Raw genomic sequence first — 27,751 nt, forward strand, 5'->3', positions numbered from 1 at the left:
AGGATTTTATAGTCACATATGTTTTAGGGTGGGGAGGAAAAATAGTGAGGCTGGAAAGCACTGCTACCGGTAAGCTGTCCCTTGCCTGACTCGAGTTGTCTGCTCCTTTTATAGCCAATCTAGACACGTACTTCAACTTAGTAGAACAAGCTACATGCGGTGATTATCCTTAGTAGGCTACGCTTTATTTGCATCATGTGCATTTGGCTTAGTGGGGCTCGGCACAGGAGCCAGGTCCGTCTAGGACTGGTATCCTATATCTAGACCAACATGTGCATTCTATGTGTTATTTGTAACATCATATGGAAGGTTTGTCGATTGTTGACCGACTTTAGGGTGAATTGATTAACAAAAGAGAGACCAAGAATACCCGATTTTTTTAATTATTAAGACCCAAGTGATGCATGATTTTACCTTTTACAAAAAAATGAGTTTTTTCCCCATTTTTTTGTCACGAACTACGCACACCTGATTCTCATCTCGATGAGATACGTAGGCAGCCCTTCTCGGGTTCGGTGATCCTTATTCAAAAATTCTAAAAAAAAAAGGCTTAATACTCAGATGGACCCTTAAACTTGGCATGTTTTGTAAGATAGGCATATAAACTTATAAGGTGACCAGATAGACACTTAAACTTACTCAAAGTGTATTTTTCAAGTTTTTCAGTTGTTTTGAAAACAAAAACTATATTTTTCAAACACTCACAATTTTCATGGCCAAACAAGCCCTAAATATATCACAAAATATTTTTTTTAAAATGCAAAAATAAGGCAAACGCATATACATGAGACTATAAATGTGCACTTAAACCAATAAATACTCGCTAATCGCAATTTTGCAGCTTTCAAGTAACTCGGTTTTTTTGTTTTTTACACTTGAATAATTAAAAAACAATAACTTTAACCAATAAAAATCCTTAAAAAAAGAAATTTCAAATTAAGAAATTTCTTTTTTTTAAGGATTTTCTTCTCGGCTTTACAGTTTTCTTAATTTGAAATTTCTTTTACACTTGAAATACTGAACTTAGAAATTTCTTAATTTGAAATTTCTTTTTTTAAGGATTTTTATTGGTTAAAGTTATTGTTTTTTAATTATTCAAGTGTAAAAAAAATCCGAGTTACTTGGAAGCTGCAAAATTGCGATTAGCGAGTATTTATTGGTTTAAGTGCACATTTATAGTCTCATGTATATGCGTTTGCCTTATTTTTGCATTTTAAAAAAAATATTTTGTGATATATTTAGGGCTTGTTTGGCCATGAAAATTGTGAGTGTTTGAAAAATATAGTTTTTGTTTTCAAAACAACTGAAAAACTTGAAAAATACACTTTGAGTAAGTTTAAGTGTCTATCTGGTCACCTTATAAGTTTATATGCCTATTCCTTATTCAGAAAATCCAAAAAGATTTTACCTTATTTTTTTTTAGGTCTTTGTAGAAAATTCAAACACTAAAAATACCAAAAATATTTTCTTTTATTCCTCTGCTCATTCCTTCAAATATTAAAAAAGAAAATTTATTTTCTTATAAAGATAAAAAAAGAATAGAAATTCAAGAAAATAATACGTTTCCATTATCTTCACGTATTAAGCAAACCTGATTCTCATCCCGATGAGATACGTAGGCATCCCTTCTCGGGTTCAGCATTCCTTATTCAAAAGAAAAATTAGAAAACAAGAGAGCTATTATTCTTTTACAAAAAAGAAAAAAAAACTTTTATTTCCTTATCCTAAAATTAAAAAATTACTCGTATCTTTTCCTGAACTACGTCTGACCTGATTCTTGTTTCAACAAGATACGTAGGCAACTCTTCTTTTGGGTTCGGTCACACCTATCAATAAAATAAAATCTTGACTTGGTTGGTACCAACATATTTAGGATTGTGCATGATAAAGAAACAAGTGTTAAATAATTAGGATGATAGAGAAGACCAACTTTGTTGTGAACCATGGATTCTTTTGGTACCTCTTGATTGTACCTAAGTGACGCTTGAGAAATTCTTTTGCTAAAAGTTATGGTCAAAATTAATTTGTCCTCATCGTTTCATGTGCATTGTGTGGTGAGCTTTAGATTGAAAATTCAATGACATTGCTTTGTTGATCTAGAACTTGGCTGAATGTTTGTTGAGGCGAAATATTGAGCAACACTTGATTTGAGAAATAATTGTAGGCTTTCTTTGACCCAATTGTGTCTTTCAAGCCTACCAAATGACATATGATCCCTAGTGTTACCCTTTTGAGCCTAAAACCTTTTCCTTGGATAAACCACAATTTAGCCTATATCCTTTTTGAGTGCTTAAATGCACTAATCCACTTTTGGCCCCACCTCCCTGAGCGCATTAAAAAAATCTAAGTTGGGTGACAAAGTGGAAAGGTGAAAATGCAAAAGCCCAAGAAAATTACAAAAAAATAAAAGAAAAAGCTGCAAAAACAAAAAACAAAAAAAAAAAAAAGGAAAGGAAAACTCCAAAAAATGGAGGAAAGCTCAAAAAATAGAGGAGAAAAGTTAAAGAAAAAAAAAAAGCAGCAAAGCAAATAAAGATCTACTGCAAACATCCAAAAAATAATAATATATTAGTATAGTCACTACAAAAAAAACTTGTTTTAGTGATAGATTTTATGCCGTCGCTAGGTAACGACAGATTACCTACGAAATTACAATTCTGTCGCCAAAAAAAAGGAAAAACGAAATGACATCTAAACTAACGACAGACTAGCAACGGATTTATTATTCGTCGCTATATTTAGGCGCTAAAATTAAGCGCCTTTATTTTAGCTACAAAATTTATGACAAACTGTGGGTGGCAAAAATTATTACAGATTAGCGATAAAGTTAGTGACGGATTATGTTTGTCGTTAGATAATATGTATGTATCACCATATTTTAATATCAATTTCTACGGATATTTTCGTTGTTAACTCTAAAAATGGTAAAATTTAATGTTAATCGTAGCGATGGAACCCGTCTGTTAGTAAAACCGTCGGCAAAAAATTATAATTTTATTTTTAGAAATAAAACAAAATAGACTCTAATAAACACACTAAAACTTCAAAACCCACTAGAACTTTCTCTTCAAACACACAAAACTCTAAAACCATTGAAACTTCTCTTACTCTCTCCGACTCAGCTTAGGGTTTGTCTTTGCTTTCCTTTTCTGTTAGATCCAGTTTCTTTTCATTTTCAAGGACATAAAAACATGTTCTTGTCATCTGCCTAATTAATTTCTTCAATAATCTGTAAGTATTAATAGCATTTTTGATTCATTGTTTAGTGTTTTATTCATCTGGGGTTCTTCCATTTTTGTTCTTTGGTAATGCATGAAGCTTCTGTTATTTTTTTTTTAATTTTATTTTAACTATTTAGCTTGTTTTTCGGAAAAAAAGAAATATTTAGCTTGTTGGATCTTTGTTTGCTTTGCTGGTGAGTAAAAGAAATGTTCTTTCTTTAATTAAAAACCTTGATTTTTGATTATTAAGCATGTTTATTAAGGAAAGTTTGTGTCTTTATTCATCTGCCTAATTTCCTCAATAATCTGTGAGTATTAGCATTTTTTAAAGCTTTTTGATTCATTCTTTAGTGTTTTATTCCTCTGGGGTTCTTCCATTATTATGTTTAATGTTTATGCTTTGACTTAGGTGTTGTTATAGAACCTAAATTTTAGGGGAAAATTGCCATTGTGTGAAGTATGCCTTTTGTGTGTGTGTCGTGTGTTGGTTTTGTTGTTAGGGAGTAAGCTATGTGATTAGTGAAGAGAAAGTAAACAACTCCAATACCATTTGTGGTGTCTGTTAAGTTTCTGACTCGTGTCAAAACCAGTTTCGTGTTGACTCGCTTTTTGATAAACATGTTAAATTTACCTGTAATCAAGTATGCATTATTTTTTGCACTTGTTTTATTTTTGGTTTCTTAAATATAGTTTTGTTTCTCTAGAATTTTTGGTTTTCCTGGCTAATTCTCTGCTTCACTAATACTGAAGATTAGAGTTTTTATTTTATCAGGGATTTGGGGATTTAGGGATTTTGGGTTTCTGAAGAATTTGATTTACATTCATTCTTGCAGGGTTCAGGAAAGAGTTGTATTTTGTCAAAATTCTTCAAAAAGCTCTCGGAAGGTTTGTTAGGAATATTACTATTTGCTCTCACTGTTTGATTACCCTTGCTGAAATTGTTTGTGGTTGATGGCGTATTTTAGTGAATTTGTCTGGTTGAGTAGGATTATAGTATATGTACATGCTTGTTTTGGAGTTGGTAATCTTTCTTGTCATTACTACTTTTGTTTCCTTTGTTGATTAAGTAAGTTTGTTAACTTACCTCCTTAAATTTCATGTTCATTCTATTCCATGTTTTTTTCTACAATAGTTCCAAAACAGAAAAACGGTGAGTTCACTATCACATTTAGTAATATATAGCTACAAAGCTACTTGTCATTCTTTATAGTAGTTACTTGTCACCACTACCATAAGAGACTTTAATTTGACATTCTCTTTTAAATATGGTCTTAAACGTCTGTCACGACCCAACCAGAGGGCCATGACGGGCACCCGGTGCTAACCCACTCGGGCACCTCTTATTGTACATTCACATTCACATCTAGGTGGACTACATAACTTATTCATAATTTCTATACATCAACAATATTAATCTCGTTGGGCAACAACACATTTATATCATCATCGACAACAATGCCCATATCCATATACACAAGCCAACGAGGCTATCAAAATAATATACAAAATATGAACCGACAAGGCTACAAGATATCTAACCATACACAAATGTCTACGAGCCTCCAAGAAGAGTATGTAACATCATATAGGCGGGACAGGACCCCGCCATGCCCATATGTATGTACACAAAAAAATAATACCCAAAAGTTGTAGCTCCGGATGAAATGGAGCTCCTCTATGTAGTCCTTGAATAAGAAATCTATGGATCGAGTCTGTCTCCCTGTCCACCTGCGGGCATGACGCAGCATCCACAAGCAAAAGGACGTCAGTACGAATAATGTACTGAGTATGTAAAGCATAATCAACATCATAGTAGGAGCATAAGAGACAGCATAAGAAATGACATAAGAAATAGCATAAGATAGAAGAATCAGGAGGTAATAGGACCATTTGTACCTTTAGTGGCCATCATCATATTTACTTCCTTGTCTTTCATAGGGACCTTCCATTTCTAACGCTTGCTCATGTACGTACATATATACATATACATATATATATATATATATATATATATATATATATATATTCGTATTTGTATTTGTATCATACCCGACCATGAAGGTTCGGTGGTTCACATACCCGGCCATGACAATGCTCGATGTTATACATACCTGGCCCTACTAAGGCTCAGTGTCATCTGTACCCAACTGCAGAGGTGCGCGCACGTTAAATATCATATCCGGCCATATAAGCTCGGTGTTACATAATAGTCATGCATACTTAGACATGTATACATAAAAGTTTATAAATATCGCCAACATCATTATCATCATCGTTTTCGTTACATCTATCCTTAGAGGATCAACTATCATATAAAGGAGGTAATAGTATCGAGAATCATGAGCTTTGGTAATCTTAGTGATAGAGTCATTTGGAAGACATTATGGAACTCATGAAAGGATATATAGCAAAGGAACCATGCCTTAATGAAAGAAGGGTTAGCCTTACATACCTCTTTGTCTTCTTAACTACTTAACGTTCACCATCGAAGCTTGAACAATCTACATTTAGAAGGATTCATACCATGGTTAAGCCTTAACGATACTCTTAAATTCAAACTAGAATAATTCATGATATAATGAAAATTGGGCAGCATTTCCCCTATTTCGTCAACTTTTACCCTATTACAAAACAACTCCCAACAACCACAATAACATCCCCAATATCATAATCAAGTAATCACATTCCACTTAGCCTTCAAAATTCATCCTTATGTTCAACTTATACCAACAACTTCACACTCATTTTAGCACATTTTCATGCAATGCTTCCTCATTACTATTACTACCTTCCATAACAAGATTATATCCATATTATACTAGGAATCATGACCCAAGTTAGCTTACTACTCAAAAACATCATAAAAGTTACATTTAGCCATCATTTTCTACTTTCTTCTTCTACCCAAGTTCTTCAACAACCAAGCATTCATGATGACATGAAATAAGCATGAAAACTAACCTTTTATCTCATGGGAATGAGCTTTGGAGCAGCTATCAACTTATGTGAAAACCCTAGCTTCAATACCCAAGAATCTCTTGTAGTCTACTAACCCTAACAAGATTTCTAACACATGGGTACCTTGATTCTTGCCTCTTGATCTTTGTTTTCTCTTGGGTTGGAGTGAAATATGCTTGGAGAAGGGTTTGGAGCCCTCAAAACTTGTGGAAAATGAAAAATGACATAAATGAACCAAGGCCATCTATTTATACAAAAAATTAAAAATCTACCCAATGGACTTATACGGTCCGTATAAAGTTATACGGTTCGTATAAGTGGACTGTATAACACCACCATGGGAAAGTCCCTTTCTGAAATAGGTCAAGTTATACGGACCCCCTTATACGGACCGTATAAAGTTATACGGACCGTATTAGTGGTCGTATAACACCACCAAGAAAATGACCCTTTCTGTGAAGGTCACGTTATACGGACCCTCCTTATACGGACCGTATAAAGTTATACGGACCGTATAAGTGGTTGTATAGCTCCCAGTTGTACGAAACTTTCTCTCGTTACTTTGCTTGACTTACAATCCTCATGGAACCTTCTTGGCACTTACATAATACTTCATTAACCATACAATAGGCCCTATAGCAGCCCCTCAAGACATCACCAAATAAATATTAGCTCAATCATAGCGAAAACCTTTTCGAACACGACTTATATTTCACTTCCTTCAATAAACTAAATTTCACATATTCGTACAACTCAAAATCTTATGGTATGAACCTTAAGCTATCTAATATCTTCCTTAATCTTGTAAGAACTTCATGTTCACCTTAAGCTCACATTGGTCTACTTTCAAGGCAACAAATCCCGAAATTTCCGAGGTGTAACAATTTCATAGGCAGCACACTTTCTTTTTGCTCTTAAAAAAAGGGTCTTAAACTCAACTTGTTTTTCCTTTGGATGGCATTCTGATAACAAAAAGTAACTATGTTTTTTGTTTATTTTAATATTAAATAGGATCATGGATAATCTAGAGCGTGGTTGGATGTACGATAGGTTGGATGGTCGAGGGGGTAATAATTCTAGTTTCATGACTGGTGTCAATAAGTTTCTTAAGTTCTCATATTCTCAGAGAAACCGCATGAGTGGTGACCATATTAAATGTCCGTGTAAAAGGAATATGTCAAAATATATTCAATTTTCAGATATTGGAAAAATATAATTAGTTTTTAAATCCAATAAGATTTTTTCGCGTGGTTGATTTTTCTAGTTAATGTTATAATTGTTCACTTTTTTACTATTTTGTATCTTTAATATGTTCCAAAAAATAAACCAAAAGTTGAATTGCTGCTTATTAAAACTTTCCAGTGAGTAAGCTTCAATTTTCTCTTGAGCTCCAACACACTCAATAGTAAACTGGCTTTGTCAGAAAAACGACTACTATGTTAGCTGAAAAATCTCTCTACTGTGACATTGGTTGCTATTTTTGTTGGTTTTTGAAGTTACTAAACTATGCATATTTTTTTCTTGTATACGCTATTAAAAAGGGTCGAGATCCAACACCAAGTGAGGTACATTTGGATGTTCATACACACGGTCATGATGGAAAATCTTTTGTTGGTGACTAAGCTCGAATCATGCATGTGAGTCCAACATTCTAAAATCTTCTATAGGAAGTTTCTTTCAGTAGTATATTATGCTTATACTGTTTGATTTCAGTTCAGTTTTTGTATGTTAACAAATATGCTTTTTGAACAGTTATATTCCTTTAGCAGAGTAAATCAATAATTCTGTTGTTTTCTTCTGAAAGTAGGCTCATTTCACTTCAACTTACTTCTATGTCTTTATCTGGTTCACTATCATCTGATCTTCAGTTTTGTAGTTCACTTCAATCACTTGATCTTTCTAGGAACTCACTTTCAGGTTCACTACCTATTAAAATTTGTTCTTGGTTACCTTATGTAGTTAATCTTGATCTTTCTGGTAACTCTTTTACTAGTTCTATACCACCTGAGTTTATTAACTGCAAATTCTTGAACACCCTTTTGCTAAATGACAACAAACTCACTGGATCAATACCATTTGAGATTGGCAGGTTGGACCGGTTAAAACGGTTCGGTGTGTCAAATAATGGTCTTTCTAGTTCAATTCCTGATGATTTAGACCGGTTCTTGAAAGATTATTTGAAGGGAATAATGGACTTTGTGGGACCCCACTTGGAAATAAATGTAGTAAGTTGAGTAATAAGAGTCTTGTTGGTGCTTTAGGATCTTTAATTCTTGGATTTGAGATTTGGAGATGGTTTTTGGTTCAGCCAAACAAGGAAGATAGAGAGCTTGGTTATGGTAAAGGTAGTAGTAATAATAGTAGTGATTGGGTTGAAAAGTTGAGAGCTTTTAAGCTTGTTCAGGTTACATTGTTTCAAAAATCTATTAACAAGATTAAGCTTAATGATTTATTAGCAGCTCCTAATTCTTTTCATTGTGGAAATATTGTAATTTCAACTAGGAATGGTGTTTCTTATAGAGCTATGTTGCCTGATGGATCTGCATTAGCTATTAAAAGGCTGAATAGTTGTAAGATAAGCGAAAAATATTTTTTGTCCGAGATGAATCAGTTGGGGCTAGGGCTGGGCATATTTCGGTTCAAACCAAAAAAATCGACCGAACCGAACTTTTTTTTTAATTTTGGTTTAGGTTTTTCGGTTTGTTCGGTCCGGTTCGATTTTTGGTTTATGCAAATCTTAATTCGGTTAAACCGAATTTTAGCAATTTTACCAAACTTTAATTTGAAACTTTAGATTGTCTAACTTTTAATGGTGTGTGATTTGTGATTGTGACTGCTGATTTGCTAGCAATTTTCTAAATTTCTAATGCACTTGGTGACATTGATTTTAAGCCACATTCTGCACATTCTTGTAGCGGTTGCTGCCTGCTGGTGTAATGCTTCAGGATGGTTGACCATCTCCTGTAGGCCAATGATTTTGTCTTAGCTCTAATAAACATCCCTTTTACCTAATGGATGGTCTGTGTTGTGACTGTGTTATATGTATATATATATTGTATGTCTCTTTCTGGTCTCTCTATATGTGACGACTTTGCTCCTGTTTAGATGTACTAGTACTGTTACTGTTTCTTGTTTCCTCTGAGCTTAGATAACATCGCTCTGATTTTAGTTTATGTTTGTTAAAAATTGCTTGAAATTGTCCAAACTCCTACTTGTGGCTGTGGGAAAGTTTCCATATCTAAACCGAATTAACTGAATAAACCGAACCGAAATTGCAAAAATCGAACTGAACCAAAGTTATTTCGGTTTGGTTTCGATTCCCATTTTTTACAAATCGAAAAACGGAACCGAATTTGTGAAACCGAACCGAACCGACCGAACGCCCAACTCTAGTTGGGGCAACTTAGGCACCTGAATTTAGTGCCTTTATTAGGTTTTTGTATAGTTGATATTGAAAGGATTTTGGTGTATAAGCATATGTAGAATGGAAATTTGTATTCCCTTTTACATGGTAATCTTAGTACTGGTGTTAGGAATTGTGATTTCGAGCTCGTTTGGCCAGCAAGGCTTAGGATTGCTACTGGTGCAGCTAGAGGAATTTGAGGGCATTATTCTTGAATTGTATTGAAACCTTCAGGGAATTATTCTTGCTGTCTTTAATGGTTCTTGTACATGTGCTTACAAAGTGAAATGAGTTTAACTAATTATCACTCTGTTTTACAGGAAAAATATCAAGAAATACTACAAAATCAGTCACAGACTCAGTCTGAAGTTGATCAATGTCAAGCCTATTACGAAGCCGTAGGAGGGGTAAAGAAAAAAAGAATATATGGTATTGGATCTCAAGCACACTTATATTATGGGCCGAATCTCCGTTCCTCTTCTTCATCTGATGCTACATCCTCAGTACCACCTCTGAATGCTCAACCGGCAGCGACGAGAAATTTGGATGAGTTATGACGCGATAATTCTTGCACTGACTAATAGCATAATTCCTACACTGACTGATCGCTTGCTTCCTATAATTGTTGAGCGGGTACGTGGATTGAATCCTTCAGTCTCTTCTCAGACGGACACTCCTAACGACCATCCATCATCTATGGCACCTATAGTTCCAGCTCCAGCTGTGGCCAACATTGATCAAGTTCATGCATCGATTTCTGATGATGATCGTGGCTCTCCAGTCTCTCATTAGTTAGTTTTGTTGTTTAGACTTTATGGTTGTTAGTTTTGTTGTTTAGACTTTATGGTTGTTAGTTTTGTTGTTTGGACTTTATAGTTTTTGCATATGATTTTGAATTTTTTGATTTGGGTATTATCGTTGTGGATGCTTTAAACTTGATTTGCATTCTGCTATGTATTTTGGACCTTGTAGAATATTAGTTTCTATTAATTAAGTTATTATATGAGTATCTAATATATGCTTGGACAGGGGTATTTAAAATATTATATAAATAAAAAATAAAAAAAGATTTGCGACGGATTTCAAATGTTGCGACAAATTATTTTTGTCGCCAAAAGGAATGCAGAAATGTGTATTAAAAGAATTGGCTACGGAAACTATTGGTCGCCAATCAGAAGAAACAACGAAATAACTCATAGAATTAGCGACTGATATTATTAACATCACGACAGATTTCATTCGCCGCTCATATTGGCAACATATAAAATTCGTTGCCAATCCGTCGTTAATCCAACGACAGATCCCTTTTTTTGTCGGCAAATTGCTAGTTACGAGGATTTTACCGACGGATTCAATTCCGTCGTTATTCTGTAGCTATATTGGTTTAGCAACGGATATATGTTGTTTACCGATGGATTTCGTCCGTCGCTAAAATCAGTTTTTTTTGTAGTGAGTGTTATGCTCAAGGAGGGAATAGTCACTTTACCACAAATATATATCCTACCCATCTGTAAGCCTACATTACAAGTCAATAACAAGTCCTACTTGATCCCATTCTGAGTGTCCTCACATTAGTGGATATTTACATGAAGGTCAAGCATATGGCATCTCAATTGCATACATTGAACATCCTTCTGAGTGTGAGTTTACTTCTTGAACGTCCTAAGATCTAAATGCTTAAATTGACTATGAATTAGGACTTTACTTGTGGTAAGGGCACTTGAAACATGAGGACAGGAAGAATTCAAAACCTCTAATTGATACAAGATGAATAGATCATGTCAATACTTAGGTATGTTTGAGGTGTCATTTGAAACTAGAAGAATCACTTCTAATTTGACCTCCAGTTCATCCGAGAGTAATTGATGGTAATTTCCGATGCATAATACTAATAGTTGGTGCCAACTAAAGTCAAGATACGCTAAACCGATGAATTGATTTATTTGTCTTCATCCTCTGGTGCTCCTTATAAGAGATGCCCTTTTGAAAAAGAAAAAGAAAAAAAAGAAGCAAAAAAAAAACTTAGCTTTTTATGAACTACGTTTGACCTGATTCTTGCTACGGCAGGATACGTAGGCAGTCCTACAATGGGGTTCGGTCTCGCTTAGTAAAAAGTCTCATGTCCCCAAAAGATCAAAACCGGGACATATTTTTTTTTTTAAGAAAAAAAATAATTCCATTTCAAAACAAAAAAGAAAAAAAGAAAAAAAAATCAAAAAGAATTTCAAAGTTCTCAGTTTCAAAACTGGGGCATTTTTTTTCTTTTTTTCAAAAATAAAAAAAGTTTTATTTTCATGCTTCACATGGTACGACAATCCCTGGTTGCATTTTAGGGAACAAAACCCCTAATTTTCTCATGTCTTCACAGGGTACAACATTCCCTGGTTGCATTTTAGAGAACAAAAATCCCTACTTTTTTTTCCTCCATGCCTTCACAAGATATGACATTCCTTGGTTGCATTTTAGCGAACTAAAACCCCACTCTTTTTCATGCATTCACAGGGTACAAAAAACTCTTGTTGCATTTTAGGGAACAAAACTCCCTAATCTTTTCATGACTTCATAGGGTACAACATTCCCTGGTTGCATTTTAGGGAACAAAAACCCCTATTTTTTTTAATGACTTCACAGGGTATGACATTCCCTGGTTGCATTTTAGGGGGGAAAATCCCTATTTGTTTCCATGACTTCACAGGGTACGACATTCTCTGGTTGCATTTTAGAGAACAAAAACCCCTACTTCATTTTCATGCTTTCACAGGCTACGACAATCTCTGGTTGCATTTTAGGGAACAAAAACCCCTATTTCTTTTCATGCCTTCACAGGGTACGACATTCGCTGGTTGCATTTTAGGGAACAAAAATCCCCATTTTTTTTATGCCTTCACAGGGTATGACATTCGCTGGTTACATTTTAGGGAATAAAAATTTCTATTTATTTTCATGCCTTCACAGGGTACGACATTCGTTGGTTGCATTTTAGGGAATAAAAATTCCTATTTCTTTTCATGTCTTCACAGTGTACGACATTCCCTGGTTGCACTTTAGGGAACAAAAATCCCCATTTCTTCTCATGCCTTCACAGGGTACGACATTCCCTGGTTGCATTTTAGGAAACAAAAATCCCTATTTATTTTCATTCCTTCACAAGGTACGACACTCCCTCGTTGCATTTTAGGGAACAAAAATTCCTATTTCTTTTCATGCCTTCACAGGATACGACATTCCCTGGTTGCATTTTAGGGAACAAAAACCATTACTTTTTCATGACTTCACAGGGTACGACATTCCCTGGTTGCATTTTAGGAAACAAAAATCTCTAATTCTTTTCATGACTTCACAGGGTTCAACATTCCCTAGTTGCATTTTAGGAAACAAAAATCCCTATTTCTTCCCCATCACTTCACAGGGCACGACAATCCCTGATTGCATTTTAGGGAACAAAAATCCCTTATTTTTTCCCCATGACTTCACAGGGTACGACATCCCTTGGTTGCATGTTATTTTAGAACAGAAATTATATTTTATTTTTGTACCTAACTTATATTTCTATCATTGTCTTCTTTTCCATTTGAATAGTTAGTTTTGAGCTTTTTTTACTAATAACTGCCAAAATTTTCTAGTGCAAACTGGAGCAGAAAAAAACTTTGCTCGTTTTGATTTGTCTTTGATGGCTTGTAGGTTCTCCCACAAAGCGCAGAATTGATATTCAAGAGTGAAGTTCCATCTTTGGTTAGAGAAAATAAGAATGTTCAATCTCGAAGACAGCGAGAGTCAGCTTTGACACATAAGGCGACCCAACGTCTGAAGACTCATCTTCTTAGCTTCTAATCAAGAAACAAGCATCTAAGAATAGTTTATGAACTGCCATTTGGAAGAGCATCAACAACTCATTCCAAGTTGCAAGTTTAAGTCTCAAATTCTAGCTTCAAGATCAAACTTCCAAATCAAGGTACCCACCGAAAGAAGGTGAGATTATAATTGAAGATCCAGATGAAGGTCTAAAGGAAGGCTCAAGACAAGTAGAGTAGATAGGATCTTGTATTTCCTTTCCTCTTTTGTTGTATTTTTATTCATTTTATGTAATAACAGGAACCACGGACCGGAACCTCGAAGGAACCTCACTCGATTCTCCAATTCGTCATTCCATCTTTTATCCACTTGAACTACACATGACCTGATTCCCTTATAATCTGGGATATGTAGGCTGCCCAAAACCAGAACTCGGTCACATCATTTTCTTTTATTTCTTTTCGCCTTTCAAATAATGGTCAGGTCAAAAATCAGTCACAATGTTCACTTCTTTGCTTGAAAACTTTTCATGTTTCCAAACAAAGAGGGACATTCTGTGAACACCTAGTTTTTGACCGAACATAAGTTTTTACACCCTGTTTAGCTTTTAAATATTTTCTTTTAGGCCTAGATTAGATATTTTGATTTTTATGTCACTTTTAAGAAGTTTAATTTTAAAAATTGAAAACTTTAAAAATAGGGTCACATTTTAGAATAAGTCTCGTTTTCATTTTAGTTTTAAAAGAAAAGCAATTTGCAAAAAATAAGTTTTCTTCTAAATCAGATTTAATAAATAAGCTTGTGATTTTAGTATTTTTTTTTTTTGAGCTTCGTTTTATTTTAGTCTAGTCATTTATTTATGTTATTCTAAAAAATAGTTAGCTAGTTCTTGAATTTTTATATTTCTATTCTAATATTTAAAGATAAACAAAAAAAAAGATTTTCTTAAAATAATTACCTCAACCGATAATAAGCTAACTAATCCTACTACCCCACCCTCACGTCTCTCACCCAAAACCAATCCCTTAAACTCCTTACCCCTACAAACTCTCAGCCAAAGACTTATCTCTCCAGACTACCCCACACACCATGTTCCTCAAAATCACTTCATCATACACCTCTATATAATAGAAACAAAAATACATAGAGAAAGAGGACAGAACGTAGACAAGAAACACAACATAAACGCGAATAGAACACACAAGAACACCAATAAAAATATACAACCAGACAGACAGCAAAAAGAATACTGAGAGAAAAAAAAAATACCAATTCCGAAAAGGCTTGGTTTGAAAGTTAACTTGGAGTTTGAGGTTTTCGTTCGCGGTTTCGAATTCGTGAACCTGAAAGTTAGCTTTTGTTAACTTTGGAAATCATTAGATTGTATCCATTTCCTTGTGGTGAATTAATCTTCGCCAAAGGTAACACTCAATCTTCTTTGTATAGTTTGATGTCACAATTATATGAGACTTGATTCTAATGTTATGATGTTCCTCAAATTTCGCACGTGTCTAGCCAATAATTATTCTTCGATGATTATAATACGATGTATGTTGAGATTTTCGTACCGTTAAATTTAGAGTAAAGTTGGTAAAACACGTGATTATTTCTTGCATGTTTTAGGCCCAATCTTTTTCTCAATATGTTGTCTTACTCTTTTTGATTTCATGTGTTGCTATGTGATATATTTTATATGACGCATACCATGAGTTGATATTCGCATCAACTATTTCAAAAGTTGATATAATCTTTCAAAAGTAGCATTTTTAATAACATTTATAACATGTTTTTGTTCAAAAATTAAAATCTCTATAATTTAGGAATTAATTCTCACCCCATCCCCAACCCCTAGTACTTCATCGTATATCATACAGGATTATATTGACTTCTGGTTTTAGAAGTAATGAGCATGACCTTTTCTCTTCCTGGAGTTCTTTTGGCTTTTTGTGCTCACTTTCTTTGTAAATACAACAAGAAAATTAACATCCTAATCTTGTAATCAGTTTCCGCAATAATGGATGTCGCTGGTGAGAGGCCAATGGCGCTTGATACATATTTTTGTTAATATATTTATGCGCATATATATTTGCTATGTACATAAATGATACGTATAGTATTTTAACATACATCAAATATATCTTCTATATAATTTAAAGTTTTAAATACAATATCTTCTGTATATGTACTGTTATATATATATATATATATACTGCAAGGTCGGGTAAAAAACCAAGAATGAAAAAAAAAAAACAATTGCAAGAGTAGCTAATTTCTTTTCAAAGAAGCTGAGTTATAAAAATTTGAGGTTGACATTAATTTCAACTAAAAACTTTATCAATCTATTACTTGACTACCATTCAGTTTTGTTAGATATAATACTATTTAATTGAGAGTGAAGGGAGAGAATTATGTAAACAGGTACAAAAATTCAAAATTGTGATAAGGCTGGAAAGCACTGTTACCAGTACATCACACTAATAAAAAATGAGACAGTTTTTAACAATTTTAAAACAAATCAAAGAAAGCGGGAAATAAGTAATCTCAAGTTATAAGCATAATGTATCGTAAAAAATAATTTAAGCTGAATATAAGTTGATAAAGCGACCGTGCTAGAACCATGGGACTCGAGGGGTGCCTTACACCTTCCCCCAGTCAACAGAATTCCTTACCCAGACTTTTGTTTTCGCAGACCAATAATTAAAGAGTCAACTTCCTTTTGATTAGGCATTCAATAAGGTGACTTGGAACACCAAAACTCAATTTCAAGTGGTGAATCTGTAGCAAACAAATAATCCCTTTTCAAAACGTCACTTCAATTGGAAAAACTCTTTTTAAATCCTTTAAGCGAGGGGTGAAAAAAAAAGGGGTGTGACAAGATTTTTAGTAAAAATTAATTTTATTCAATATAAGGTGAATATTACTTTAATTTTTTTAACCTTTATTTGGACCTCGAACAACATCTCGTCCATGAGACTACTTCATATTCTGCACCAGACCCATCTCAGGAGCCTACTTAGGCACCTGTCGATACACAGGTTTGATTATTTAACAAACATTACTGTATTCAATATAAATAAGAATTGATATTAATTTTTATATATTTTTTAGGTTCATCCTTTGGCGCCTGCGGTGGCATCTACCGACGAGGATGAGGTCTTGTTTCCAGACCCAGATCAGCCTGAGATTCCGAGCGTACCAGCGGGACTAGATCCCAAGAAAAAGCACATTATGCAAAAGGGCGCAAGGGCGAGGGATGATCATGGCTTAGAGCGCCCTCTTATTAAGAGGAAAAAGGGAGATGGAGAAGGCGGTGGGGATGGTATGAGTCTTAGGGCTCGTTTGGTTGGAAACAACTTATCCCGGGATAACTAATCCCGAGATAAGTTATCCCGGGATTAGTTATTCCACCCTCAAGGTGGGATAAAAAAACACTATAATTCCGGGATTAGTTATCCCGAGTTTTTTTTTTTCCAACCAAACGTGGGATAAGGAGGCACTAATTTTTATCCCAGGACTATTTTTGCTTATCCATCATACCAAACGAGCCCTTAGGCCTAAGGATAGTCTCAGGCATACCACATGTGGGACCTATCCACGATAGTGTATATACAATTAAGTTGTACAGTCTAAGTAAACATCGTATATTTTTTGCGTATCAATTTATAAATATTATCTTAGTCTTTATTATCATTTATAGTGTCACCTCCTAAATTGATAATAAAAAAAATCGTGACATATTTGAAATAAAGTTACGCATTAATTTAAAGATAACACGAAACCCTAAAACATAAATAACTTAATGACAACAAGTCTTCAAACAAAAATGGACTTCGAGCACTTTTCAACCACTAAAACGACAATCCAAAGTTTTGTGTATCCTTGATGTATTGAGCTTACCTTATTAATCGCACAAAAATAAGTAGGGTTTTATATAAAATATTGAAGTTCCGGAGTCTCGAAGCATGATTAATATATGACTAAAGTACGTAAAAAAGTGTGAAAATATAAAAGAAAAAGAGTTTAACCAAAACAAATAGGTCCTATAGCACAGTATTTTACTGCGCTAAAGGGGATAGGGAATATCCTTTAGCGCAGTAAAAAACTGTGTTAAAGGACTTAACTGTGTCGTTACGGTTAAGTCCTTTAACGCAGTATTTTACTTCGTTAAAGGTACTTTTGTGCCACTTTTTTTCTGGTGTATTTTGGTTCAAGTATTTTTTTTATTGAGTCATTTTGGTTCCGGACTCTTTTTGAAGGCCCTTCAAACAATAATTTGGGGTAGATTAGGTAGATCAAATATGTAGCTCACTAGGCCAAACTGGATTGGGGGTAGGGTTGTACAAAGAAAACCGACAAACTGCACCAAATTGATAATTTAAGTCAAATCGAGGAAAAAACCTGGCTAGTAGTTTGGTTTGACTTGATTTAGTATTGAAAGAAAAAACCTGATCATAATTGATTTGGTTTGGTTTTAACTTAAAAAAAAAAAAAAGTCAAACCTCACCAAACCAATTCGACAATATATATATATATATATATATATAATTTCTAAAAATATTTTATACATAAAGATATTTATTTTTAATTCGATTTATAAATATTTCTTAAATATTTTCATATGTTTTGTCTTTTAACATTGTATTTCAAGTTGGACTTAGGATTTTGAATGGTCGAATAAGTTTTATAACCCATAAATGTTAACAACTCAAATAAAGTTCAAACTAACACAAAATCAATATTCTATCAGTAGAAATGACAATAATATTGGATATATATTCTTTAGTTTTGCATTGATTTAGATAATGAAAATACATAACTTAATTTATTTTACTTTTGTCATGTAACTAATATTTATCGGTCGAACTTATTTTAGCATGACTTAGTATTTTTAGATTATGATCATTTTCATTATAGCTTATTAATTAACAATATTTAATGTATGCGATTTCATCATCTTTTTTCTTGAATATTTTATTACAATGCCATATGTCACAATTCATGTTATTTTCTTAAGAAACACCTTAATTATATAGTTCTATCTTATTATAACTAAAGAAATATTTGAAGTAAAAGATATACATGTTGTATGAAGACTTTTCCCGAAAAAAATTAGAAAAAATTTGAGAAATCCAAAAAAACTCGAGGTCGAAAAACTCGATTTATGTTGGTATGATTTGATTTATAGATTTTAAAACCGGCATAATTGATTTAATTTGATATTTAAAAGATCCGAACCAATCCGTTCCACGTACCCCTAACTGGGGATAAGATCCCCTCCATAGTGTCCAGTAATGTTCAATGGACATTTTGATGCATGCCACGTGTGTGTTAAGAATTTAAAGGCTAGGATTTACAGAGTGTCAAGGCTTATTCAATAATATTTTTTCAATTCTTTAAACATTATTCCTTCCGTCCATATTATTTGGCCACATTACTAAAAATATATGTCCCAAATTAATCGTTCATTTATAAAATTAAGATAAAATTAATGAAATTTTTCCTATCTTACCCTTAATATTAAATGTTCTTGAAAATAGTAAATATTGATTAGAATGTATGTATTGGAGAGAGATAGTAATAAGGTAGTAAAATATATGGAGTATTTTATTTATGATTTCTTAAGAAGCGTGTAAAAGAAAAAGTAACCAAGTAATATGAATGAGGGAGTAACATATTTAAAAAAGAAAAGAAAAATAGATCGTAACAACAAAAAATTCCATCCTTTCAAGTTTCAACAATTAAGTGGTGAAACCTCCCTTTGCTGTTGCTGCCCACAGCAAGTCCAGCGTGCTGCTTTTTCAAACAAACACCAATTTTTTGTATAGAATCAACAAAGACCTACATTTATATAAAGTGACCAATTTATAAATCTTGAAATTCAAGAATGTCATCTTGTTCTCATCAGATTTAAGTAGAACTAACAAGAATTTATTCTATAAACTGCTTTGAATTTTCTTAAATATATTTCCAAGTGAATTCCCAAAAAAAAAAAAAAAAATTGCAATCTGAAAAATGAGAGGGATTGGGGTTTCGGGTATTTCAAATTGGACCAAGTGAAAGTGCAGCTATACACGTGTGTTTTCTTTTTGAGCTTTGATTGTGTCTCTGCGTAAACAAAGATAAAAAATTGAAGAAGAAGAAGAAGACAAAGTTCATAGGTGGTGGGGTTGAGGGCCCGTTTGGCCATGAAAAAATTTCACTTAGTTTTACAAAAACGTTTTCACTTTATTTTAAACTTAACGTTTGATCATGAAAATTTCAAATACAATTTATTTAAAAAATATTAAATAACTTGTTTTCATTTTCAATACATTCAAGTAATCAAATATTCTTTGCAAAATCTATAATCAAACGCAACTCCATCTTCAACTTCAAAATATCAAATAAAGTGAAAAATATTTGATTTTCATGGCCAAAAATCTAATTATTTTAAGCATTATTTATTTGATAAAGTAAATAGAAAACATAATTGATGTAGTATTAGTACAAAGTCAATCTAGACCTTTGAAACTCCTAACGCACACGTGGCATGCATCAAAATGTCCATTGAACAATGCTGGACACAACATTACTGGAGGATTGCATCCCCCCTAACTGGGATTTGAGACTATTTTAATGCACTATCCATAAAAAGCTGTTTCATTTTAAAGGATAAGCCGGTAAATTTTTTAATCAAACTAAAAATGCTTATAAGTATGTTTGGTTTTTAACTTGTAACATTGAATGTATGCTGAACACCTAGATATGTTAAAAGATATTTATAACCCAGTTTGATAAACTTATAAGTTTATCCAAACGCTTCTAAGTAGTTAGAATTGTGGAGCATCAAGCAAGGATTACTTGGCGCCGACCAAATGGAGTATGAAGCAATAGAAGTGGAAATAATTTGCTAAATTGTTATCAAGTTTATCAATTAAGAAGATGTACAACATCATCTGCTTAGACATATTGAAAATTGTAGATAATTTTTGAAGGCCAACAAGGCAACGATGACATGTCTGGAGGGAGGTGTCCCGATTTTCTAAGAAATGAATGACACAATCATGAAGAAGCTTTGATATTCTGAAGCAATGCACTTAAGGACATGAAATTTTCGATGAAATGGTGTTTATGAACGAATTTAAGATCTTCTAGCATGCTTAGGTGGTGGTGTTTATGAACGATTTTAAGATCTTTATTTAGTTTATTTTTCCAATATACCAAGAATAATAATAAAGGGGAGTTGTTTGAAGTTAAATTACCAAGAGATTGCTTCAACGGCTGAGGTTTAAACTTAAGGAGAGATCTTGCGGCTATTATTATTACTATGACCTCCAACCCACCACATTGATCGCCATGGTTGAGTTCATCTCTTCTTATGTGCAGGTATGGCCATAATTAATGGTAGAATTTGATTGCATCTGTGACTGTAAGCTCCACATTTGGTTGATTTCATCTCTTCTTATGTGCTCGTATGGCATTAATTAATGGTAGATTTTGTGGATTGAATTAATTCTGTTTACCCCCAAAACAGGATGACAATTAAATTTGTAAGTGGTTAATAGGATATGTGGTTAGATTAATTTATAGTATAAGATAATAGCAAGTAAATAGTAGTATATTGATAAATAATAGCAACGGAAACTTAGGAAGACAAGTTTGTAAGCTCTGCGAACTGGTCCGGTTTGGAAGTTGCTTTCTTTAACAGAGCCAAAATACTTAAGAAGATTTCACTGCCACTTTTCTGATTACAAATGTCTAGAATAATGAAAAAGCTAACCTAAAAAGAAAGGGGGAGACCCCTATTTATAGCTAAGAATAAATTGGCCTTAGTACAATCTAAGAAAGGCCTTCTAGAAAAAAACCCTAAAATGGATAAGGCGGCGTCCGTACGGTCTGACACCCGTATTGTTATCAGCGCAAATGGCGGAATGGTCAGATGACGCGTGGCCTGTCCCATAACAGATTCACCGAGCCTTTGTTGTTTATGTTCGCTTCAGGTTCGGGATTTCTGCACCCATCAACATACCGTCAGTTTTGATACCGAGTAAATGAACTCATGACCCATTTGGATCTCGTTCTCATCGACTGTCAATGACCTTAATTTTCCTCGATTCCGTATCGGACGGCTTTAAACTTTACCCCGGTTCTTACCGGGCATAAGTTGCTCTGATTTTTACCGTATACAGATAGTCCCCACACTTCCCGGATCGAAGTTTTGCCGAAGCAACGGGAAGTGGAACGATTGCCTCGGTGACTTCTCTAGTAAGCTTTTACTTTGAAAAGAAGCGGGAAATAAAACGTCCTTTCATGTCACGTCCTTCTGACTTCGGGCACGTGTCTCTTTCTAGTTGGATGGCTTCGGCAAGCGCTTCAAGGTCACGTCCCTTCATGTCACGTCTCTCTGACTTCGGACACGTGTCCCCTCTTGGTTGGGTAACTTCGGTAACCGCCTCAAAATTTTCTCTGTATAAGGCGTTACACTGATTTTATTTCTTTACTTTTCACTTTTCACTTTTCACTCCTTTTTTCATCCTTCGTTTGTTCTTGCTTCTCTTCGAATCTTTGTTTTGAATTTTCATGTCTTCGAAAAGTTGTTGAGAAAATTCATCCGAGGAACCAAAACCTTCTCCATTTTCTGGAAAATCTTCTTAAACCTTCCTTAACTCTATTTGTTCTTCTCCAAATCTTTATATATTCATATTTTAGCCTTCGAATCTTCATATCTTTAACCCAGATCTTCATATCTTCATTCCAGATCTTCATATCTTCATCTTCCATACTCAAGAAATGGCAACGAATACCGACTCTATTTCTCAAAATGTTCCTTCGGTTTCTTCTCCGGCTACAGAGCCTGTCATCAGCCCCGGCGACAAAAAACAAACCATTTCCTTCGAACCCACGGCCAAATATATAATCCCTTCGAAGTACAATTTTAACCACGAATTCGCCATTGAAAAGGCCCTAAAGAATTCCGACCGGGGTTTTGATGTGAGACGTTACCCATCCTCGATCAAAGAGGAGCACCTTCCCTGAGTCCAGGCTGAATGTGGCTGGGATAACCCCCCGCATATACATTTTTGCTCTCGATGATGACGAGTCAGTCACCGATTTCAAGGAGGGGTTCTTATATGTTTATAAATATATATCCTTTTACACTCAAGCTCAACCCTAAAATAGATCCGGTTATTCTTGAAATGTGCTGGATATATAAAGTATGCCTTGCTCAGATAGGCCCGAACATTTGGAGGATCGTGGCCTGCCTCCGTCTTTTAGCTAATAATGCCAAAATTGACTTCACCTTGGCCCATCTGATCTGGTTATATTGCCTGAGGATCTTCCGCGGCGGCATTATAAAAGTCTCCAAACGAGGAAAAAACCCCATTATTTCCTGTGTCAACGAGAACAGGGATCGGGGCTGGCACGAACGTTTTGTTCGGGTTAAGACCAAGGACATTATACCGGCTGATTACATGCCTTTCCCCGAAAAGTGGAATGACAAACGTAAGTTTTATGGGCTTACCTCCCTTTTATGTGTCTTCGAGCACTTCTTCTAATCTTATCCAATGTTACAACTGAATCATGGATTCGGGAAGCAATTCCCGGATTTGCCAGGTGGATTGAAAAAAATCATCGGCCAACACCCGCACGATGAGCGGACATAGAGAGATTTGTCCCGTGATCGATGGTTAGCACAGAGGGATGAAAGTATCGAATCAGAAGTCCCGTGACAGATGGTTAGCAATGTTGTGTACACATATACTCCAAACAGAAGCATCGACGTCTCGATAGCACAACCCAGGGTGACTCGCGAAGTCTAAGCACTACTCGTCCCGGATCTTTACCCAACAAACAGACGAGACTCCAGATCTTTGTCCACGGAGGATTTTTATCAGCACAACCCAGGGGGACCCGTGGAGTCCATGTACCTCACGGCTTGGGCACAAACCTCGGTAACCGCTACCACTCAATCCACGATTCCGAGAAAACAATCGGATATCGGACACTCACGTCGCTCTCATCCAAACTGAGCCCAGCTCATCACAGTATTTCCTCAAGTATCATCAATGTATCAACAGTATATCATGAAGGATGAGAATGCGTGCAATGTATGAGTCAACATCGAAATCAGATCAATATCACAAGTACCAAACATGGGTATGCCACAATATCATGAAAGACTACACAAGTCATATAAAACGCTATCCTCGTATCAAATGTCAACAACCAAGATACTACAATATCATGATCAAGATATAACAATAGTCTCCAATATCTACTATCACCACGTGGCATCAGGCCAACAACAATAGAACAATAAATCACAACACAACGGGGTGGCTAGCCCCAATCACACAACAGGGCCCAACCTAAGACAATATCCAACACAACTTCATACCTGAAGGTTTATATGCTTTCTCCGACAATATCATCTAAATATATGCTTCGCTAAACGAAGTCTCACCATAGGTAAGCCATAACCTACCTATATGGTCGAACAACAATAACACCAACGATCACTCTATAGCCTTTCCTTTCCGCTGAGCCTCGAAATCAAGAAAGTCTAAGCATATTCGAAATCTAGATTAGAAATCATGAAGATCAATACCTATATTGCTATCATTCAAATTGGGTCAAAAACCAACCCTAGAATTTGCGAAAACGGGGCCCACAAGGTCAAAACGGAAAATTCGGGGTAAATTATCCAATTAAACACTAGGTGATCAAAACCCATCAACTAATTGCTAAATTAACTCAAGGATTCATCCAATTTCGAAATCCAAGCAAAACCCCCAATTTTGGGTATAAATCCTAACTCTTAAATTCAAGAATTCAACACTAATAATAGAAGGTATTTGATTAACAACCTTAGATACATCATAATCTAGCATTAACTCAACCAACAAATCTTGATTTAGAAGCCTAGATAAAATATCCATTAAACCCACTTTAGAATCTCATTACAAATGAACTAACAAGGAAAAGAGATTCTAAGATGATTACGAATAATGGAATAGCAAGGAGATTAATAGCAAGGAGATTAGAAGGACTTACCACCAAGAATCTTCTCCAATAATACTCTAGAATAGTTCCCAAGAGCTCAATAATGGTAATAAATTAGGGTCTTAAGGCATTTAACACTTCATTTAATGAACTAACTGCCCGTCACCCGCTTCCGTGACAATATTACTGCTCCAGCGGTCCCATGACCGCTATAGCGGTCATGCCCAAAAGGCATAGACCGCTTCAGCGGCAGGGTGACCGCTTCAACGGTACCGCTGGCGCGGTGCTGGCGCCGCCAAAGTGGGCACCAGACACCAGAAACCTTCCCAAGTATCACACTTCAACTTGAATTTTTGACTAATTCCCGAGGCCATCTGCTCACAAACCACATACACAGAAAAACATAAAAATACACTACGAATGCGCTCGTGGCCTCGAAATTCCTAACGGAGGTCTTATTGACCGAGTCAACCCCCGATACCTCAATTCCAACTTCCCAACTTAAGTCCCAAAATGCACCCCAAGTGCATTGGGAACTACCCCAGATATACATACAAGTTCTAAAAGACCATCCGGACCTCTTGGAATCGCTGAATTTCTGAAAGAGGTCTGTTTATCCAAAAGTCAACTTTGAGTCAACTCTTTTTCGCTTTAAGCCCAAATTTCACAAAAGTAGCACGAATCAAATCTAAACACTTCGGGGAGCATGTTAACGGTCCCCTCAGGTCAAAAGTGAGCTAACTAAGCTCGGGAAAGAGGTAAAAAGTGCTAGAAAGACTATAACGAACAAGCGGGTCGTTACATCAGATATCAATTAAATCATCGCTCATCCTCGAGCGAAGAAGGGAAAAGAGCGGGGAAGTACCTGAATCAGCAAATAACTGGGGATATCGGCTACACATGTCAAACTCAGTCTCCCGAGTAACCTCCTCAACAGGACGATGCTTCTATTGCACCTTCACAGAAGAAATCTCCTTCGACCTTAACTTTTGAACCTGTCTATCCAAGATTGCAATAGGTTACTCCTCATAGGACAAATTCTCATCAAGCAATATCGAATCCTAATGAACAATGTAAGTACCATCGGCATAGTACTTCTTCAACATAGAAACATGAAAAACCTGATGACCCCCGCCAAGCCTGGCGGTAAGGCTAACTCATAAGCAACATCGTCCACACGGTCAACAATACCAAATGGGCCAATTTAGTTGGGGCTCAACTTGCCCCTCTTCCCAAACCTCATAACACCCTTCATGGGTGAAATCTTCAATAGAACCTGATCACCAACAGCAAACTCTAGATCTCGGACCTTCCGGTCCGCATACATCTTCTGCCGACTCTGAGCTGCCAAAAGCTTGGCCTAAAACTCTGACTCTATCAAGGGACTCTCTCAACAGATCTGTACCTCAAGGTCGAACCTCAAACCCATCAAACCAGCCAACCGGAGATCTACATCTCCTACCATATAAAGCCTCAAAAGGCGTCATGCCAATACTCAAATGATAATTGTTGTTGTTCACAAACTCTGCCAATGGTAAGTGTTGATCCCAATGACCGCCAAAATCAATAACACAGGGTCTCAACATGTCTTCGAGCACTTGAATGGTCCGCTCGGACTGGCCATTGATCTGGGGATGAAAGCTGTACTGAGATCCAACCGGGTACCTAACTCCTCATGAAAAGCCCTCCAGATTCGGGAAGGGAAGATAGTACCCCGATCAGATACGATAGCAATGGGAACCCCACGCAACCTCATAATATCCCGAATGTATAACTTGGCTAACTTTTTCGCGGTATAAGAATTCTAAATCGGAACAAAATTAGCGGACTTAGTCAACCGATTAACTATCACCCAAATAGAATAAAACTTGCCCAGGGTCTTCGAAAGACCCACAACAAAATTCATGGCAATCCTCTCCCACTTCCACTCGGGAATGAGCATCCTCTGAAGTACACCGCCGGGTCGCTGGTGCTCATACTTAACTTGCTGACAATTCCCACACTTAGCCATGAAATCCACTATATCTCTCTTCATCCAACACCACCAATAGTGCTTCCTCAAATCACAGTACATCTTAGTCGCCCCCAGATGAATAGAATATCGAGAGCTATGAGCCTCAGACAAGATCAACCGAATCAAATCACCAACATGAGGAATGCACACGCGTCCCTTAATCCTCAAAATGCTCTTAGAATCAATGACGGCCTCCTTGGCCTCACCCCTCAAAACTCTATCTCGAATCTTGCTCAACTAAGCATCCTCAAACTGATGAGCCTTGATCTGATCCAATAAGAAAGATCTCACCTCTACACAAGCCAAAACCCTGTCTGGCGCTGAAATATCAAGGCGAACGAAACTTTTGGCCAAAGTCTGAACCTCCATGGCCAACGAACGCTCGGAAACAATCAAACAAACTGAACTTCCCATACTCACTGCCTTGCGACTTAAGGCATCAACCACAACATTGGCTTTCTCGGGATGATAAAGAATAGAGATGTCATAGTCTTTCGGGAGCTCCATCTGTTACACCTTAAAAAATTTCGCGTCGATTACATCGTAAGCAAACTAATGTAAGTCCAGAGAGGCTATGATACCCCCATCAGGTTAAAGAAAGACTTTTGACAATTATTCAGCATGTACCCTAGAGGTTCCGAGGCTAAGATAATCGAAGAAAGTACTTTTCGTGAAAGTTTGTTGACTCGGCAGAGATACAGCCCAACATACGGACCGTCTGTCATGCCTGAGAGGCGTAAAACAACATCAGAGAGTTGTGCAAAATTTTGGCCAACATACGGTCAGACATACGGACCGTAAGTATGACATACGAACCGTATGTCCACCGTAAGTTTGTGTCAGTGGAAAAGTTCCAAGTCACATATATATTTGGCCCATTTCATTTTTTCCCATTTTTCTTCACCAACAGACCCTAAATACTCCCAAAAAACCCTCTCCACACCTCTAGAACCTTCTCCACACTAGATCAACATAAATCCTAGGTATATCAAAGATCAAACACCAATAACCAAAGGAAATAAAGTATATGGGTGCCCATTAGGGTTGTTAGCAGCCAAGAATCTCTTTGGAATTGAAGTTGGGTTTTCTCCAAGTGAAGTATCTTCATCCAAAGATTGTTCCTACACAAACAAAGGTGAGTTTTATGTTCATTTCATGTTATTAAGAGTATTAAATGGTTGAAAGACTTGGATTATGGAAGAAAATAGAGTAGGAAGTGCAAATATAGAACTAGTGAAATTCTTGAAGGGTAGCTTGATTTGAATCATGATTCCTGAGATGCTATGAATATAATCTTGCTAAGAATGGTATTAGAGATATTGTAAAAGCATTATATGTGAATGAGTATGATGTTGTGTCATAATTATGGTTATGGATGAA

At 35.6% G+C, this 27,751-nt stretch overlaps 1 long non-coding RNA gene and 1 pseudogene across 1 annotated transcript; both read left to right on the forward strand.

Moving 5' to 3' along the window:
* Positions 1 to 3,041: 3,041 nt before the first annotated feature.
* Positions 3,042 to 10,583, forward strand: LOC132599663 (uncharacterized). Its single transcript, XR_009566928.1, has 4 exons — positions 3,042 to 3,231; positions 4,055 to 4,106; positions 7,721 to 7,816; positions 9,903 to 10,583. It is a non-coding gene; the product is annotated as an uncharacterized LOC132599663 (long non-coding RNA).
* Positions 7,870 to 9,782, forward strand: LOC132599710 (probable inactive receptor kinase At1g27190; annotated as a pseudogene).
* Positions 10,584 to 27,751: the final 17,168 nt, after the last annotated feature.

Source organism: Lycium barbarum, chromosome 6, assembly GCF_019175385.1.
Source record: "Lycium barbarum isolate Lr01 chromosome 6, ASM1917538v2, whole genome shotgun sequence".
Lineage (NCBI taxonomy): Eukaryota > Viridiplantae > Streptophyta > Magnoliopsida > Solanales > Solanaceae > Lycium > Lycium barbarum.